The sequence below is a fragment of the Cebus imitator genome, unplaced genomic scaffold, assembly GCF_001604975.1.
Source record: "Cebus imitator isolate Cc_AM_T3 unplaced genomic scaffold, Cebus_imitator-1.0 Scaffold98, whole genome shotgun sequence".
Taxonomy (NCBI): Eukaryota; Metazoa; Chordata; class Mammalia; order Primates; family Cebidae; genus Cebus; species Cebus imitator.
Window position 1 is genome coordinate 5,405,978 of NW_016107413.1, and position 16,946 is coordinate 5,422,923.

Below are 16,946 nucleotides of genomic sequence, written 5' to 3' on the forward strand. Positions count from 1 at the left end.
AGCTTTGTTCACAATGGATGAGCTTTTTGTTTTTTTACAGGGAGATAATAAAAGCAATGCCAGGGCTGGTGGCAGAGTGTCCACCAGAAAGCCTCATACTCTGTAAGACCTGCTCTATTTCTATAAGCAACTACCACCATCAGAATGATTTACTTACCTTGACTCTACGTAGGATTACACCTATGGGAATAAATAGACATAAAAATCCTAAATAATTGCAGTAAATTTGCCTAGAAATTATGCATATGGGTCATGTAACGTTTCGGCATACCTTAAATTCATCATAATAGGTTAGGATATCTTTTCACAATAATTAATGTAGAAAAACACATTCAGATTTTCACATCCTCAGATAACACAATTCTGTCAAGAGAAGGATTAGTAATTCCCTTAATGATTCATTCTATATTCAACTTCAGTGAATGCAGGAGCCTAGAAAAAGGTATCATTTTGCAATAAATGTCAAAAACATGTTTTATCTAAATAGCTCAACACATAGTACTCACAAAATTTAGGTAGAGATAATTTATACCTTTCTGTGGCCAAAGTCATCTATGGGTTTCCTCGATTTGCTTTTGTCTATAAAATAGACTCAATTTGCTTTACCACATGAAGCACAAATTTGAAACAATGTTTCATAAATCTCTGTCACTGAAAATTTATCTTTAATTTACAAATACTGCTATCATCCTACCAGCTTTATGTTGCCAGCTTTGAAAATTGAGTTAGACAACATAATGCTGATTTTCAACCTCATCTGTGAGTAAAGACAAGATGTCTAATAAAATAAGAATATATGAGCCATTATTAAATATCCCTAAAGATCTTAACATGTACTCTAATAGGGTTCTAAAATCCTGTTTGGTCCAAACAGAGTTGCTTTAATAGAGCACTGAAGATAAGGCATTTAAATTGTGTTCACAGTTGTCTATCATAATAACTCCACTTGGCAAATTTCACATACTCTTCACATCTGTTGCATAATGTAAGGAGCTGTATAAGATCATTTAAACCTTGTTTGAGAAAATGCATATTACCAAGAGTAAATTCTCTAATTTTGGATCACTGTTTCAATGCTATGTACATATCACAAGCCCAGTATGAAATGTAATGAAAATAGACTTTATAGTATATATTAAATTACTAATAGGTCACTGTCTAGCTATTTCAAAAACTTCCACTTTAAAAATAGATGCTAATATGTGATTTATAAAATTCTTCTTTCTCTTTATGTAACAACACACTGAGTACTTATTAGTACAAGGCATTGTGCTAAGTGTTTTACCTATATTATTGTATTTCATTCTCGCAACTCTATAAGGCTGCTGTTCTGTTATTAGTCCCTTTTTACAGAGGAAACATAAATCATTCCAGGTCACACAGATAGTAAATATTGGATACATTTTACTTTAATTAGTAGACTTCAGGTCTTTTTAAATTACCCTCATTTGATTATAACACCATGCATACATGATCAAAACATCACCCATAAATATGTACATCACCTGTAAATATGTACAATTATGCATCAATTAAAAACAAAATAAAAATTTAAAACTAAAAGACTTTAGTTTTTAGAACAGTTTAAGGTTTACAGACAATTGACAGAAAGTACAGAAAATGACATACACACTCTTGTTGCTTCTCCTTTCTCCCCCTGTACATAGCTTCACCTATTATTAAAATTGTATAATAGTATGGTACATTTGTTAGAGTTGATGATACATGACTATTAATTAGAACACATAGCTTACATTAAGGTCTACTTTTTGAGTTGCACAGTTACCTGGGATACACGCATAATATCATGTATCTGCTATCAAAGTATTACACAGAATAGTTTCACTGTCTTCAAAATTACCTGTGCTTCACATTTTTGTTACTCCTGCCAAATCTGTAGAAACCACTGATTGTTTTACTGTCCCTATACTTTTGCTTTTTTTCTGAATATACTTGGAATCATACAATATTTAGTCTTTTCAGACTGGTTTCTCTCACTAAATAATATGTATTTAAGGTACTTTCATGTCTTTTCATGGCTGGATATCACATTTTTAAAAATCATTTAATAAATGGTATTGAGAAAACAGGCTAGCAATATGCAGAAAGCTGAAACTGGATGCCTTCCTTATACCTTACACAAAAATTAACTCAGGATGGATTAAAGACTTAAATGTAAGACCTAAAACCATAAAAACCCTAGAAGAAAACCTAGGCAATCATGGACAAAGACTTCATGACCAAAACACCAAAAGTAGTAGCAACAAAAGCCAAAATAGACAAACGGGATCTAATTAAACTAAAGAGCTATTGTACAGCAAGATAAACTATCCTCAGAGTGAACAAGCAACTTCCAGAAGGGGAGAAATTTTTTGCAATCTACTCATCTGACCAAGGGCTAATATCCAGAATCTACAAAGAACTTAAACAAATTTACAAGAAAAAAACAAACAACTCCATCAAAAAGTGGGCAAAGGATATGAACAGACACTTCTCAAAAGGAGATATTTATGCAGCCAACAAACATATGAAAAAAAGCTCATCATCACTGGTCATTAGAGAAATGCAAATCAAAATCGCAATGAGATACCATTGCATGCCAGTTAGAATAGTGATCATCAAAAAGTCAGAAGACAGCAGATGCTGGAGAGGATAGAGAAATAGGAATGCTTTTACGCTGTTGCTGGGAGTATAAATTAGTTAAACCGTTGTGGAAGACAGTGTGGCAATTCCTTAAGGATCTAGAAATAGAAATACCATTTGACCCAGTAATCCCATTACTGGGTATATACCCAAAGGATTATAAATTGTTCGGTTATAAAGACATATGCATATGCATGGTTATTGCAGCACTGTTCACAATAGCAAAGACTTGGAACCAACCCACATGCCCATCAGTAATACACTGGAAAAAGAAAATGTGGCACATATACACCATGGAATACTATACCGCCATATAAAAGGATGAGTTCATGTCCTTGTAGGGACATAGATGAAGCTAGGAACCATCATTCTCAGAAAACTGACACAAGAACAGAAAACCAAACATCACATGTTCTCACTCATAAGTGGGAGTTGAACAATGAGAACACATGGAAACAGGGAAGGGAACATCACACACCAGGGCCTGTCAGGGGTAGGGGTCTAGGGGAGGCATAGCATTAGGAGAAATACCTCATGTAGATGATGGGGTGATGGATTTACCCAACCACCATGGCACATGTACACCTATGTAACAAAACTGCACATTCTGCACATGTACCTCAGAGCTTAGAATCATAAAAAAATAAATTTAAAAAATCATTGAATAATATTCCATTGCATTGTTCTATCACCAATTCAAAGGCATCTTACTTGCTTCCAGGTTGTGGCAATTATGAATAAAGCTGCCAGGATATATATGCAGGAGCTCTGTATTAGTTTTCCATGGCTTCCATAACAAAGTATTACAAACTGAGAGGCTTAAAGCAATAGAAATGTATTGTCTCACAGTTGTGGAGGGTAGGAGTCTGAAATCAAGATATCAGCAGGATGGGTTTTCTCTCATGGCCATAATGGAGAATCTGTTTCATGCTTATCTCACAGTATCTAGAGAATTGTCAGCAATTCTTAGTATTCCTTGGTTTGTAGATGCTAATCTCTGCCTTCACTTCACATGGAATTCTCCCCTGCATCATCACACTGTCTTTCCCTTGCTCATGTCTGCGTCTGAGTACAAATTTTCCATTTTTATAAGGACATTAGTCATGTGGTATTAGGGCTAACCCAAATGACCTCATTTTCTTGGTATCCTCAGTAAAGATTTTATTTCTAAACAAGGTCATATTCTAACGTACTTAGAATAGTACCTTTCTGGGGAGACACAAATTAACCTGCAACAAACACAATAGCTAGATCTTGTGGTGAGACTAGACTTAGCTTCGTTTTGAAAGAAAAAAAAAAAAAATCTTCCAGATTGTCTTTCAAAGTGGCTATGCCATATCAAATTCCCATGAACAATGAGTGTTTCTGTGGCCCCACATACTCATCAGCATTTAGTGTTTTCAGTGTGTTGGATTTTAGTTATTCTAGTCTGTGTGTAGTGAATCTTACTGATTTTTCATTTGCAATTCCCTGATCAAGTACAACATGGAGCATCATGTCACCCTGTTTGCCATCTGTATATCTTCTTTGTTGACTTGTCTGTTCTTATAGTATGCCCGTTTTTTAATTGGGCAGTTTGTTTTCTTATTGTAGAGTTTCAAGCATTCTTTGTCTATTTTGGATACGAGTACCTTATCAGATACCTGTTTTGCAAAGGTTTTCCTCCAAGTTTGCATCCTTTATTTAATTTTCTTAATGGTGTATTTTGCAGATCAGAGCCCTTTAATTTTAATGAAGCCCAACTTATCATTTTTGTATTTTTTGAATTATGCTTTTGGTTTGTGTCTTAAAAAGTCATTACTGAACAAAGGATCACCTAGATTGTCTTCCATATTATCTTCTAGAGGCTCCATAGTTTGTTTTACATTTAGATCTATGATCTGTTTTTAGTTAATTTTTGGCAAAAACACAAGGTTTGAGTCTATATTCATTTTTTGCATGTGAATAGACTGTACCAGTTTTTGAAAAGACTATGATTTTTGCATCAAATTGTGTTTGCTCTTTTGTTAAAGATCAGTTGACCTCATTTGTATTCAATGGGTCTATTTCTAGTTTCTCTATTTTGTCATACAGACTAGGGTCCTCAATTCTCTATTCATCTATTTCACCAATATCACATTGTCTCTATTACTTGCTATACCATTATAGTAGTCTTGAAATCAGGTAGTATCAACCCACCAACTACTTCCCTTTGATATCATTTTGGTTATTCTTTGTCTTTTGCATTTCTGTTTCAATTTTCAAATCAGTTTGTCTATATACACAAAATAATTTTCTAAGATTTTGATTGGGATTGCATTGAATTTATAGATTAAGGTAGGAAGAACTGACATCTTACCAATATCAACTATTTCTTGACATTAACATGGAATATTTCCATTTATTTAAATTGTCTGATTTTCTTGTAAGAGTTTGAGAATTTATACCTAAGTATTTCATTTTTGGAAAAATATTTTGTGCTTTTCTAATTTTCATATAAATGATTTTGTGTATTTCAAATGCAGTTGTTCACTGCTGACATATAGGAAAGCAACTGACTTTTGTATATTAACAAAAATATTTAATTGGACTTACAGTTCCACATGGTTGGGAGGCCTCAGAGTCACGGTGGGAGGTGAAAGGCTCTTCTTACATGGTGGTAGCAAGAGAAAATGAGAGAGATGCAAAAGCAGAAACCCCTCATAAGCAAGAATAGCATGGGAAAGACCAGCCTCCATGATTCAATTACCTCCCACAGGGTCCCTTCCAGAGCATGTGGGAATTCTGAGATAGAATTCAAGCTGAAATTTGGCGGGGATACAGCTAAACCATATCAGCTTGTATCCTGCCAATTTTCTGTAATCACTTATAAGTTCCAGGGCTTGTTTTGTTGATTCTTTGGGATTTTCTATATAAACAATAAAATCTATGAATTGTGATTATTTTTTCCTTCCCAATTTGTGCACTTTTTACTTCCTTTATTCTTTGCTTTCTTTTTGTTGTTTTAGTGCATTAGCTGGGACTTCCGGTATAGTGCAGAATATGAGTAGTGAGAAGAGATATTCTTGCTTTACTCCTGATCTTAGAGAGAAAGTTTCTAGTTTGTCACCATTAAGTGTGATGCTAGCCATAGTTTTTTGTAAATGTTCTTTATCAAATTGAAGACCACCAATATTTCTAGTTTGTAGAGAGTTTTTACCATAAATGTGTTCGATTTTTTTCCAAATACTTTTTCTACATCTATTGATACGATTACGTGATTTTTCTTCTTTAACTTGTTAATGTGATAGATTACATTAATTAATTTTCAAATGTCAAACCAGTCTTGCATACTTAGGATAATTCCCACTTGGTCATAATGTATAACTATTTTTATTTTATTTGCTGATATTTTGCTGAGGACTTTTGCATTTTATTTTATTTGCTAATATTTTATCTGCTAATATTTTGCTGAGGATAGTGGCATTTATATCCATAGGAGATATTGGTTTGTAGTTTCCTGTCTTTTAATGTCATTTTCTGGTTTTGGCATTGGAGTGCATTTGAAACCACAGTCTGATTCCAGAGCCCATAGTCCTAACTACTATATTCTACTATCATACTGTTTTGTTTTAATACTTGAGTTTTTACCATGAACTAGGTACCGCTTGATGTTTTCACATATATTATTGAATTTTTCTGGATCATATAGCAGTAGAAAAGATAATCCTGGTAGAAGTAAGCAAATGTCCCTCATTTCTAAAATGGGTGTAGTAATAGCATCTTCCCCATGAGATTTTTGTGAGGAATAAACTATGCAGTGAATGACAAAAAGCCGATATGCTTAAGCACTTCACAAACATATAATGTGTTATCGAGATAAGTCAAATCACAACTGAATTATTTTATGCTCCAAACTAATATATATATATATAATATATATATTATATATATATTATATGTAATATATATAATATATATATATTTTATATATATATTTATTTTATGCTCCAAACTAATATATATATATATATATTATATAATATATATATATTATAAAATACTGTACTACTTATTAGCATAGTGTTTGGCGCATAGTTCATATTTAACAAATATTGTTGAATGCATAAATATTTCAGACAATAGTTATAAATTTTCCTTAACTCTTTTTAAGCAAAATTAAGATTAGAAGCTTCAAAATTACTATTACTGGTGATGATAGCTAAAGGAGAAATATAAAATAATTTTAATTTTAGCAATAAAAAAGTAGCAAATGATCACATTTTTTAATGCAAAATATATACATAAATTTCAACTATCACTATACAGATAAAATATCTTTTTGAAATGAGCATAAGTACCCTATAAAACGTTCTACTTCATTACATTAAATAGAGAATGTCTTTTCAGATTAATTATAATGATACTGTAAAAGAGCATGTGAATCTTTCATCAATATGCATTTTTGGTAATTTATTCATGTGAAAATGCCATAAGAAAAAAGACTGATGCTTCCAAAGCAATCACACTGTAATACATTTTCTCAGGTACCCACCATCCATGAGCACTGAGATTAAAAATATGACCCTTTTCACCATGGCACAATAGAGGAAATCTAAAGTCCCAATCATAGTTCTTAGCAGAGGTAGAAAGGATCATGCCTCTATTCTTGCTGAAATTTCAATGTGAGGCATAAGTACCTATTTTAGGATCAAGAAAACCTTTGTAATCATGAACTTACCTCTGACCTCCTAACATGCTATTTGTTAGAGGAAAGGAATGAGGTGTTCCAGAGCAGGGGTTAACCAACTATGTCCAGTCTCTACATTTGTATTGTACAATTCATGAGTTAACAATGTTTTTAACATTTTTTATTATGAACAAGGGGGAATATGAGACACAGATCATGGCTCACTAAGCCTAAAATACTTACTATGTGCCTCGTTACCTAATATATCTTTTACAGTGATGAAAATGTTCTGTATCTCTGCTGTTCAGTATGGTAGTCACAAAAGCAAATGTAGCCACTGAGTAGTTAAAATGTGACCAGTGCAACTGAGGAAATGTATTTTAGTTGCACTTAATTTTAATTAATTTAAATTTAAATAGCCACATGTATCTGGTGGCTACCAAATTGGACAGCACAGCTTTAGTGGACCATCTCTCCTGTCCCAATAGTTCTGAACCATCAAAACCCCAAAGCAATAGATGAGCTAGAGGCCACTATAACCTTTCTGCCATTTTTATCCCCTTTGATTACACTTCTCTAATTTCTTTCCAATGTATCTTCAGACATTTTACTATACCATTTACCTTGTGTTTTAAGTGGAATGCAGAACAGAATGGCAAGTTAAGACCTGCTTCAGGGTCATTTTGCAAGACCAAGTCAAAACTCTAAATCACTGCCCTTAAAGGAGTGTGGCAAATGGAGGGTAGATTCTTTTGGTACTTGAGTGAAGGGTATGCGTATTCCTTTGATGGACTATGAATTAATCACTATGTACAACGCAATTTCTGTACGAAATTCTGAGTTCCAAACTGTTGACTTAAAAACTGGGCACACACTTTTTGATAAATCAGGAATCAATTATGTATAGTTTACAATAAGCAATTACTTAAATGTTTAGGTTTCTACTATTTTTTCTTTCAATAAACTTTGTTGTAACAGGTCTCAAAATTCTGTGACAGATTTTTGGTCAAGTTGTTTCCGTTATAAAGTACTGATTTTAGGCTGGACAGCGTGGCTCACGCCTGTAATCCCAGCACTTTAGGAGGCTGAGCTGGTGGATCATCTGAGGTAAGGAGTTTGAGACCAGCCAGGCCAACATGGTGAAACCCCATCTATATGAAAAATACAAAAAAATTAGGCAGACATGGTGGCAGGTGTCTGTAGTCACAGTTACTAGAGAGGCTGAGGGAGGAGATTCACAAAACCCAGGAGGTAAAGGTTGCATTGAGCTGAGATCATGCCCCACTGCACTCCAGCCTGGGCAACAGAGTGAGACCCTGTCTCCAAAAAAAAAAAAAAAAAAAAAAAANAGTACAGATTTTAAAAACTAACAACTTAAAACTGCCACATGCCCCCCCCCCCCAAGAAAAACAAAAGTGGTCCACAAAACATTCTTCTTTCCCTCCAAAGGTTTCTTGAGGCATTGTTATCATTAATGAATTAACCAGTCTTTTACTATTAAATTTAAATGGCCTTAAATTGCCAAACAGTTCTGAGACCATTCCTCCAACACTGATTAAGACTGGGGTGGCAAGTGTTAGGGATAATATTCATTTAGCCTTCTGGACTTTCTAGGCAGACTTGGTGACCTTGCCAGCTCCAGCAGCCTTCTTGTCCACTGCTTTGATGACACCCATGGTAACTCTCTGTCTCATATCATGAATAGCAAGGCAACCCAAAGGAGGAGAGTCTGAGAAGCTCCCAACACACATGGGCTTTCCAGGAACCATATCAACTGATGGCAATATCGCCAGACTTCAAGAATTCAGGGCCATCTTTCAGCTTCTTACCAGAATGGCAATCAATCTTTTCTTTCAGCTCAACAAACTTGCATGCAATGTGAGCTGTGTGGCAGTCCAGTACAGGGGAATAGCCAGCATTGATTTGGCCTGGATGGTTCAGGATAATCACCTGAGCAGTGAAGTCAGCTGCTTCCAATGGTGGATCATTTTTTTGTCACCAGCAACATTGCCATGATGAACATTTTTGACAGGCACATTCTTGACATTGAAGGCCACATTGTTCCCAGGAAGAGAGTCACTCAAAGCTTCGTGGCACATTTCAACAGACTTTACTTCAGTTGTAACATTAACTGGAGCAAAGGTGGTCGCCATACCAGGTTTGAAAAAGCTATCTCCACTCCTCCAATAGGCACAGTACCAATATCACTAATTTTGTAGACATCCTGGAGAGGCAGGGACAAGGGCTTGTCAGCTGGACAAGCTGGTGGTAGGATGCAGTCCTGAGCCTCAAGTAGTGTGGTTTCACTGGCATTGCCATCTTTATGAGTGACTTTCCATCCCTTGAACTGAGGCATGTTAGTACTTGGCTCCAGCATATTGTCACCATTCCAACCAGAAATTAGCACAAATGCTACTGTGTGGGGTTGTAGTTAATTTTCTTAATGCAAGTGCTGACTTCATCAACGATTTCCTTGTATTTCTTCTGGCTGTAGGGTGGCTCAGTGGGATCCATTTTGTTAACACCAACAATTAGTTGTTTCCCACTCAGTGTGTAAGCCAGAAGGGCATGCTCATGGGTCTGCCCATTCTTGGAGATAGCAGCTTCAAATTCACCAACACTAGCAGCAACAATCAGGACAGCACAGTCAGCATGAGATGTCCCTGTAATCACGGTTTTGACAAAGTCTCTGTGTCCTGAGGAATCAATGATAGCCATGTGGTATTTGCCGGTCTCAAATTTTTGCAGGGAGATACCAATGCTGATACCACATTCATGTTCAGCTTTCAGTTTATCGAAGAGCCAGGCATACTTGGACGAGCCCTTTCCCAACTCTGCAGCTTCCTTCTCAAATTTTTCAAGGGCTCTTTTGTTCATACCACAGTGTTTGTAGATCAGATGGCGAGCAGTGGTGGACTTGCCCAATTTACGTGTCCAGTGACGACAATGTTGATATGAGTGTGTTCATTCCCATTTTGGCTCTTGGTGTAGCTTTCAGAACATTTGTTTTCTGGCAGCAAACTCACTGGGGGAAAAAAAACTCTACTATTTTTGTAGAACACTTCTTGTTTCCTTGTTAACTCTAAGGGAAAATATATTATACTAGACTATTGTTGTAAATATCAAAGAGGATTCTTTCAAAAAATGCAAATGTGCTCTGTTTCAGTAGGTCTCAGATGAACCCAAAAACCTTTCTTTTTGACAAGTACACTTAAGCTAAGCTGATGTTGGCAGAGGAGACTGACAGCTCACCCATTTAGTAACACAGTATTAACAAATCCAGAGAAAGATTTGTTGGGAAGTAAGTCAGAACCATAGACTAAGTAAATCTTAAGGCTATCAGTTTTTTACATTATGAGACCTATGCTTTCATGGTTTGTACATTCTGTTTCTTGGGTCTTATATTCCTCGAAAATGACTACTTTTCATTTTCGTCATCTTCTTTCAGAAACAATAAAATGTCCCTTCTTCCGTGAGACCTTCCTTGGATTCCCAGGAAACATTTGGCTTTGTTTTTTTAATATTATGAATTGTACTTTGTAAACTCTATCAGAGTCTATCACATTGTGTTAAATTTGTTTATTTCACACTAAGAGGAGTCATGTCTTATCATGTAAGTAATTCGGTACCTAAAATATTTTATAGTGCATAATTAATGCTCTATAATGTTTGATAAACAGAAAATGAGGAAAAAATTAGAGCTGACTATAGTTAACTGACATTTTAGTTAGTCATGGTAAGTACTTACACTCTTTGCCAGTTTTTAAATTATAATTTTAGTCATACAATTTAAGGTATCAGATTTTAATCTTAAAAAATCCTCAAGGCAAACTAAAAACGTTAGCTTAAAAATTGCTTTAGCATTCACTTTATGTCATCTTTCATTCCAAGTATATAGACTAGGAATTAAAAATTTAAGCCAAGGAAACACATGAATAAAGAGAGATGCTATTTGTAATGAACTGGAAAAGTGCATTCCCTCTCTATCAATATAAAAGCTTCAGGAGAACAGAGACCTTTTATATTTCTAATACCTACATTAGTGCCTGGCATAGAATTAGTTTTTAATAAACATTTGTTCACTAATTGGAAAGATATATATATAAATAAATGGGCATATGAATACCATGTGAGGCAGGAGGCCCAACATAGAGTTTTGAATTTTCAAGAAATATCAGACATCTAGATAGTTAAATAAATATAATTTTTACACATTTTAAAATTCAGAAAAAGAACAAAGAAAAACAAAAATATGCAGACTGAACAAAACATTAAATGCAGCCTATGGATCATGAACTTACAATATCTAATAAAAACAAGTAGCAGGAACAAATGTTTGTGCAGTAATACAAATCATGAAATATATTTAGTTAGGCTATATGGGAATTCTTTACAACTTCATATATGATACAAATACTCTGCATGTCAAATCAGCTAGTGCTTTGGTATTTGTTTCCCCTTGACAATCTCTTCTTTTCTGAAGTGGCTTTATTCTATCAGAGTGACAGTTTCAAAATCAATCACAATCTTCTCAACCTGACAGATTAAAAAGTTTACTGAAAGAAGAATTGGAACACAACACTACATTTAAAACATTTTCCAAAGCTACATTTTTTTTTTCAATAGTTTATTTCATTAACTATAAGCTTCAGGGCAAGATTTTCTGTATAATGCATGTGCATTATGTCTTAGGACTTAAAATTGTAGTTCCAGTTTGCTGATTCCCAAATCAATTAATTCAAGAAGTGAAAATTAGTTTTTGTGCCAAAGTAATTGTTTCTCCTGGAGTTCCTTTTGAACCATAAGTTTATCTTCAATGCATTTCTTTGTTAAGCAAAAATAAAATGGATAATGAATAAATGTTGAGCATATCATTCAATCATTTTTAAGTAGTTGTCAAATGCTCTCTTTAAAAAGCTTCTCAAAGGGAAATGGCTATGTCTAGAGTAAGTGATACAAAGCATCATAAAAATATGCCAAATGATTATTATCTGCCAAAAATGGCTAGTAAAGGAAATGAAAATTCTACTCTTGAAAAAAAGAAAGGAACAGACTCATTCCTGTACAGTCTTTGGAAGGAGTCTGCATGCAGTAAAATTGTATGGGAAAATGAAATTTGTGCTCACATGAATATTTGAAAACTCCACAGTTCTTTTCACTAGAAAGACAATGTACCAGACAATTGACTGAATTTTTTAACTTTTTCTGAATATTTCACTATAATTTTTATTCAGCCAAATTATCCCAGGAAAGGAAAATATTAAAAATACAACACAAAACCCTTAGATAGACTTTTAAAATACTAACCACTGCCAAATTATTGGCAGAAACTTTGTATATACAAACCAGTGATAATTTCAGTTATGAAAATTTTCTTCAGGAAGCTAAAGGCCATCAAAGTTTCTATTGCTTTACATTACTTACTAATTATAACTTTTTTTCAACTGCATGTTAATTTGGACCATTAGAGAGCTAGAAGACTTTTGTTTTTGTTTTCCTGTGTTTAGGACAAAGAAATTTAAGGCATAATACTACATTTAATATTCTCTCATAGATTCTCTCTCAAAGAAACAAAAACATGGGAATTCAAATGAATTATAACTATCATTTGAGGAATAATTACTGAATAAGAAAGTGGTAACGATTTTGGCTGGACAGATGGCAAATCTAAATACTGTGAAGTTAAAAAGAGGGCCTTAGATATCAATTATTCTGTTTTTAATCAATTCATTGATTCTTTTGATTATATCTTATATAAAGTTTCAATTCTAATACTCCAATTAACAGAGAGTTATCTACCTCCCCAGCCAATCAATTCTACCTTTGGAACATTCTAAATGTTAGAAAAGTCTTTTTGACAAAGATATAAATCTACCCACAATTTCCGACTTATTTTTCCCACCTGAAATTCTAGGTTAATTTTATTATACTCCAGTGATAATTTACAGAATTAACTGAAAGCCTGAAATAGAGTGTTATAGAGGTTCACCGTACATCATAACAGCCCACCACAAAATGATGGTCAACAAGGATTTGAAATACATATATGGCACATTTTGTGTCAGATTAACAAAATAAAGATTATGGAAACACTTGCAATGAAAAAATTTTTCATATTTTTCTCACATTTCTGTGGGGGGGTGGGAATCAATGAGAGGTCTGACTCACATGCACATCGACACAATACACTTTCACTTTATAAATAGGGTTCATGGTGATTTCTTAAACGCACCTAATGAGTACATCATCACAATCATAATAAACTCTAGTAAGATTAAACACTCGGATAACTTCTGAAAAGCATCCCAACCATTTGCTATTATTATAGGGTTCTCATCGGTTTTCACAACTGAATCTCTGTTAATTCTTGTGATTAAGATGGGCTTGAAGTTCCTCCCAAATGATTAAGCTTTAGACAGGCTCTTTCTTCACTCTAGCTAGGCTCCTTGACCTCCCTTTTCTTAGAGCATTTACTTCAGAAAACTTTTATTTGTAAATCCTTTATCTGTCCCTTTGAGATGTAAATCCTTCTAAAAGCTTTTCACCAGTTTCACAACTCAGGATTGTCTTTCTCAAGGATCCAGGAGTCATCCCTTTGATATGTAATCATAAAGGAAGATAAAGTTTTACCTCCAGGTCTCTGTAAGAACATAGGAGCCTAACTTCCTGAGTGGGTGGTTTGCTCCCAGTTGTAAAACTACCTCCTGTCACATAGATAAAAGAAAGTTTACTTTTCCTTAGGGTAAAGCCAATTAGCCAACACAAATAGCCTATATTTTCCCTCTTACTCCAGTGCTTAAAACTCTCTCACCCCTTGTTTCAGCAAAGTTGAGTTCAGATTGTATTATGGTCTTGCTTTTCAATTGTAATGGTCTTGAATAAAGTTGTCTTTACTTATTTAACTTTGTCCGGTGCAATTTTTGCTTTGACACACACACACAAAATACTTATTCATATTTGTAGTCATACTTTCTAGGACAGAAAAAAAAATACTCCTTCAGATTTGCAATCATGAAAAAGCCAACTAGACAGAGCAGCATTTGATAAAGACAAAAACAGAAGCTGCACTTTGAGTAAACGCTGCTATCAGTCATACAAATTAGCATGAAGCTTGAAATTCTTAATTTAAACAAGGTCTACATGTAGTTAGTCATGAGCAAGGAAAAATTTTAAGAAAAATTGTTATCTCACCCTGTAGAACTAGTACTATCTTTTCTAGACTGCCAAAACTCACTCATCACATGGCTAATACTGGAGCTTCGGCCAACATTAAAAAATGCTAAAGAAAATGTTGCCACCTGGTAAAAAAAAAAAAAAAAAAAAAAAAAGGTAAAGGTGGTGGGTTGTAGGCTTTTTCAATTCTCATGAGACTTTACATAGCCTGTTAAACTAAAATGAACATATCTAGATTTTTTAAATTCTATATTTTATTTTAATAAATTTAAAGTAATTCACTAGGTTATTGTACTCTACTTTTGGCATTCTTACATTATTATATTGACTAATTAAAAAGTGTTCTGGCATATATGCAGCTCTATGCAAGTGTAGGGTGCAGTTGTAATACTTATATATCATGCTGCCTTTCCATTACTGTAATTTCATGTGGTCCTGCAAATAAATGTGCTCATGTATTACATGCCTGATCAGTTTTAATTTAGCTTATGTATACTTCAAGTTATTTTAAAATTGTGTTTTAAAGCATGTATACTTTTTTCAAAATGTTATGCTATTCCATACAATCTCATTACTGTCTTGGCAGTTTGACCACTTGAAAACTATCTAAATTTTCATCTTTTTGTTATATTTGATTGGTAGGGAGAGTCTTAGTTTACAGTTAAAGACAGTGTGTGACTAATGGCCATCATTATTAGATGTGACTGAATTAAAATCAATAATCCCTTTATTTGCAGTAGACCTCTGTCTTAATTGCTGATTTAGTAGTTAATTGAGAAAATCTTTATTAATGATCTCAAATAGCTCTAAGAAATGTTGATGAATGAGGTTCTTCTCTAGAAATAATTTTCCCAACTACATATGTCAGATCCAAAGAAAGAGGAATAGAACGGGTGACAAAATCCACTGGTTCAATGATGTCTCTCAGCCGCACAAACATAACATACACATAAAAAATATGTATTAGGAATTCTTGATCTTAATGACAATTCTGAGCAATAGGACTCTCAAAAATTGGGGGAAAAAAACTAAAAAAATAATTTTTCCTATAACCTTTTTTGAGGGGAACATATTGAACATTTTTTGATATAGGGTACATCTGTTCTTATTTTCTAAATCTAGCTACCTTTTGCTTGACTTCTCCTTGTTTCTCTGCCATTCACTTCTTACGTGCCACAGAGATAACTGTTATTAGGGAAGAGATTGCTAATGGTTGCAATGGCATAAATCCTCAAAAATTAAACATATGATCTCATCTGTGTTAGTCTCCTTTTTGCTAATTTACGAATCACTGCCCTTCATGGTATTTACAGAAAGATTTCTCATTTTAAATGTGTGTTATTTGAAATAGAAACTTGATTAACTTTATGAGAAAATCTCTCTTCATAGAGAAAATAGGAAGGAAAATAACATTTACTGCAGCCTAAAGGGGCCAAATATTGTATTAGGTACTCAAAGTATAATATTTACTATAATTCTTACAACTACTATGAGATGTGCTTATTATTATTTCCACATTATATATGAAAAAACTAAGGCTCCAAGTTATTAGGTAGCTTGCTCAGAGACAAACTTCTAACTAATAAATAGTAAAACAAGTATTTGAAACTTGATTTGAATCCATACTTTTAGTCCTCCTCAACAGCAACAAAATGCATCTAAGGGATAATCTATCTGAAACAAAAACATTAGGATTGGAATATGTGCTTTGAATCAGTCTGTATGTTTGGATGCAAACTGAAATGCGTTCAGGTCAAAATTCTTGAAATGTGATGAATAGTGTCTACTCATGTTTCACTGCCTGTGCAATTGTGTTCTAAATTATAACTGCAAAATTCACCCAGAACCATGGAATATTTTAAAGTTTTAAGGGAAACACAATGATACTTAACACCTGTGAGATACTGCAAACCATTAGGTTGAAGTAGTTCAATTTTAACAGCAGATTATACTACATTCCTTTCAATGGCATATCTTTGCAAAGCTTTGTTTTCAGTGATTGCTACAATGATAAGCAAGTAACCAGTAAAAAAACACAATGTGGAACACATAAAATGGGGGTCCTGGCTGTGTCTAGTCTGGATCTAATATATGAGAAGTTGTGCAGTATTCACTAGATACATATATATCACTAGCAAGTAGTTGTGCTTATCTAAAAATTAAATGTAATATTATTTTTTGTAACTTATGTGTATGATTTCCCTTAAATATCTAACAAGTTGTTAGGACTGAGTATTTATAAAGTTATGTAGACTTCATTGCTTAATAAATGAAACTCTAAAATATTACTTTCAGTCTTATAACACCGTGAAAACGTAACTAAGACTCGATGAAATGAAAAGCTTGGGAATCTCTGGAAACTGAGCTTCCTCTTTCTCTGCAATAAAGTTACTGAAACTTGTACATGTAAGCTAATCATGTGAGTAAACTACAAATCAATGAAGATTTGTCTAATCATGCTCCAATCTGTTGTACTTTAGAA

General features: G+C 33.9%; 1 pseudogene; it reads right to left on the minus strand.

The window, feature by feature from the left end:
* Nucleotides 1-8,848: 8,848 nt before the first annotated feature.
* Nucleotides 8,849-12,686, minus strand: LOC108309847 (annotated as a pseudogene).
* Nucleotides 12,687-16,946: the final 4,260 nt, after the last annotated feature.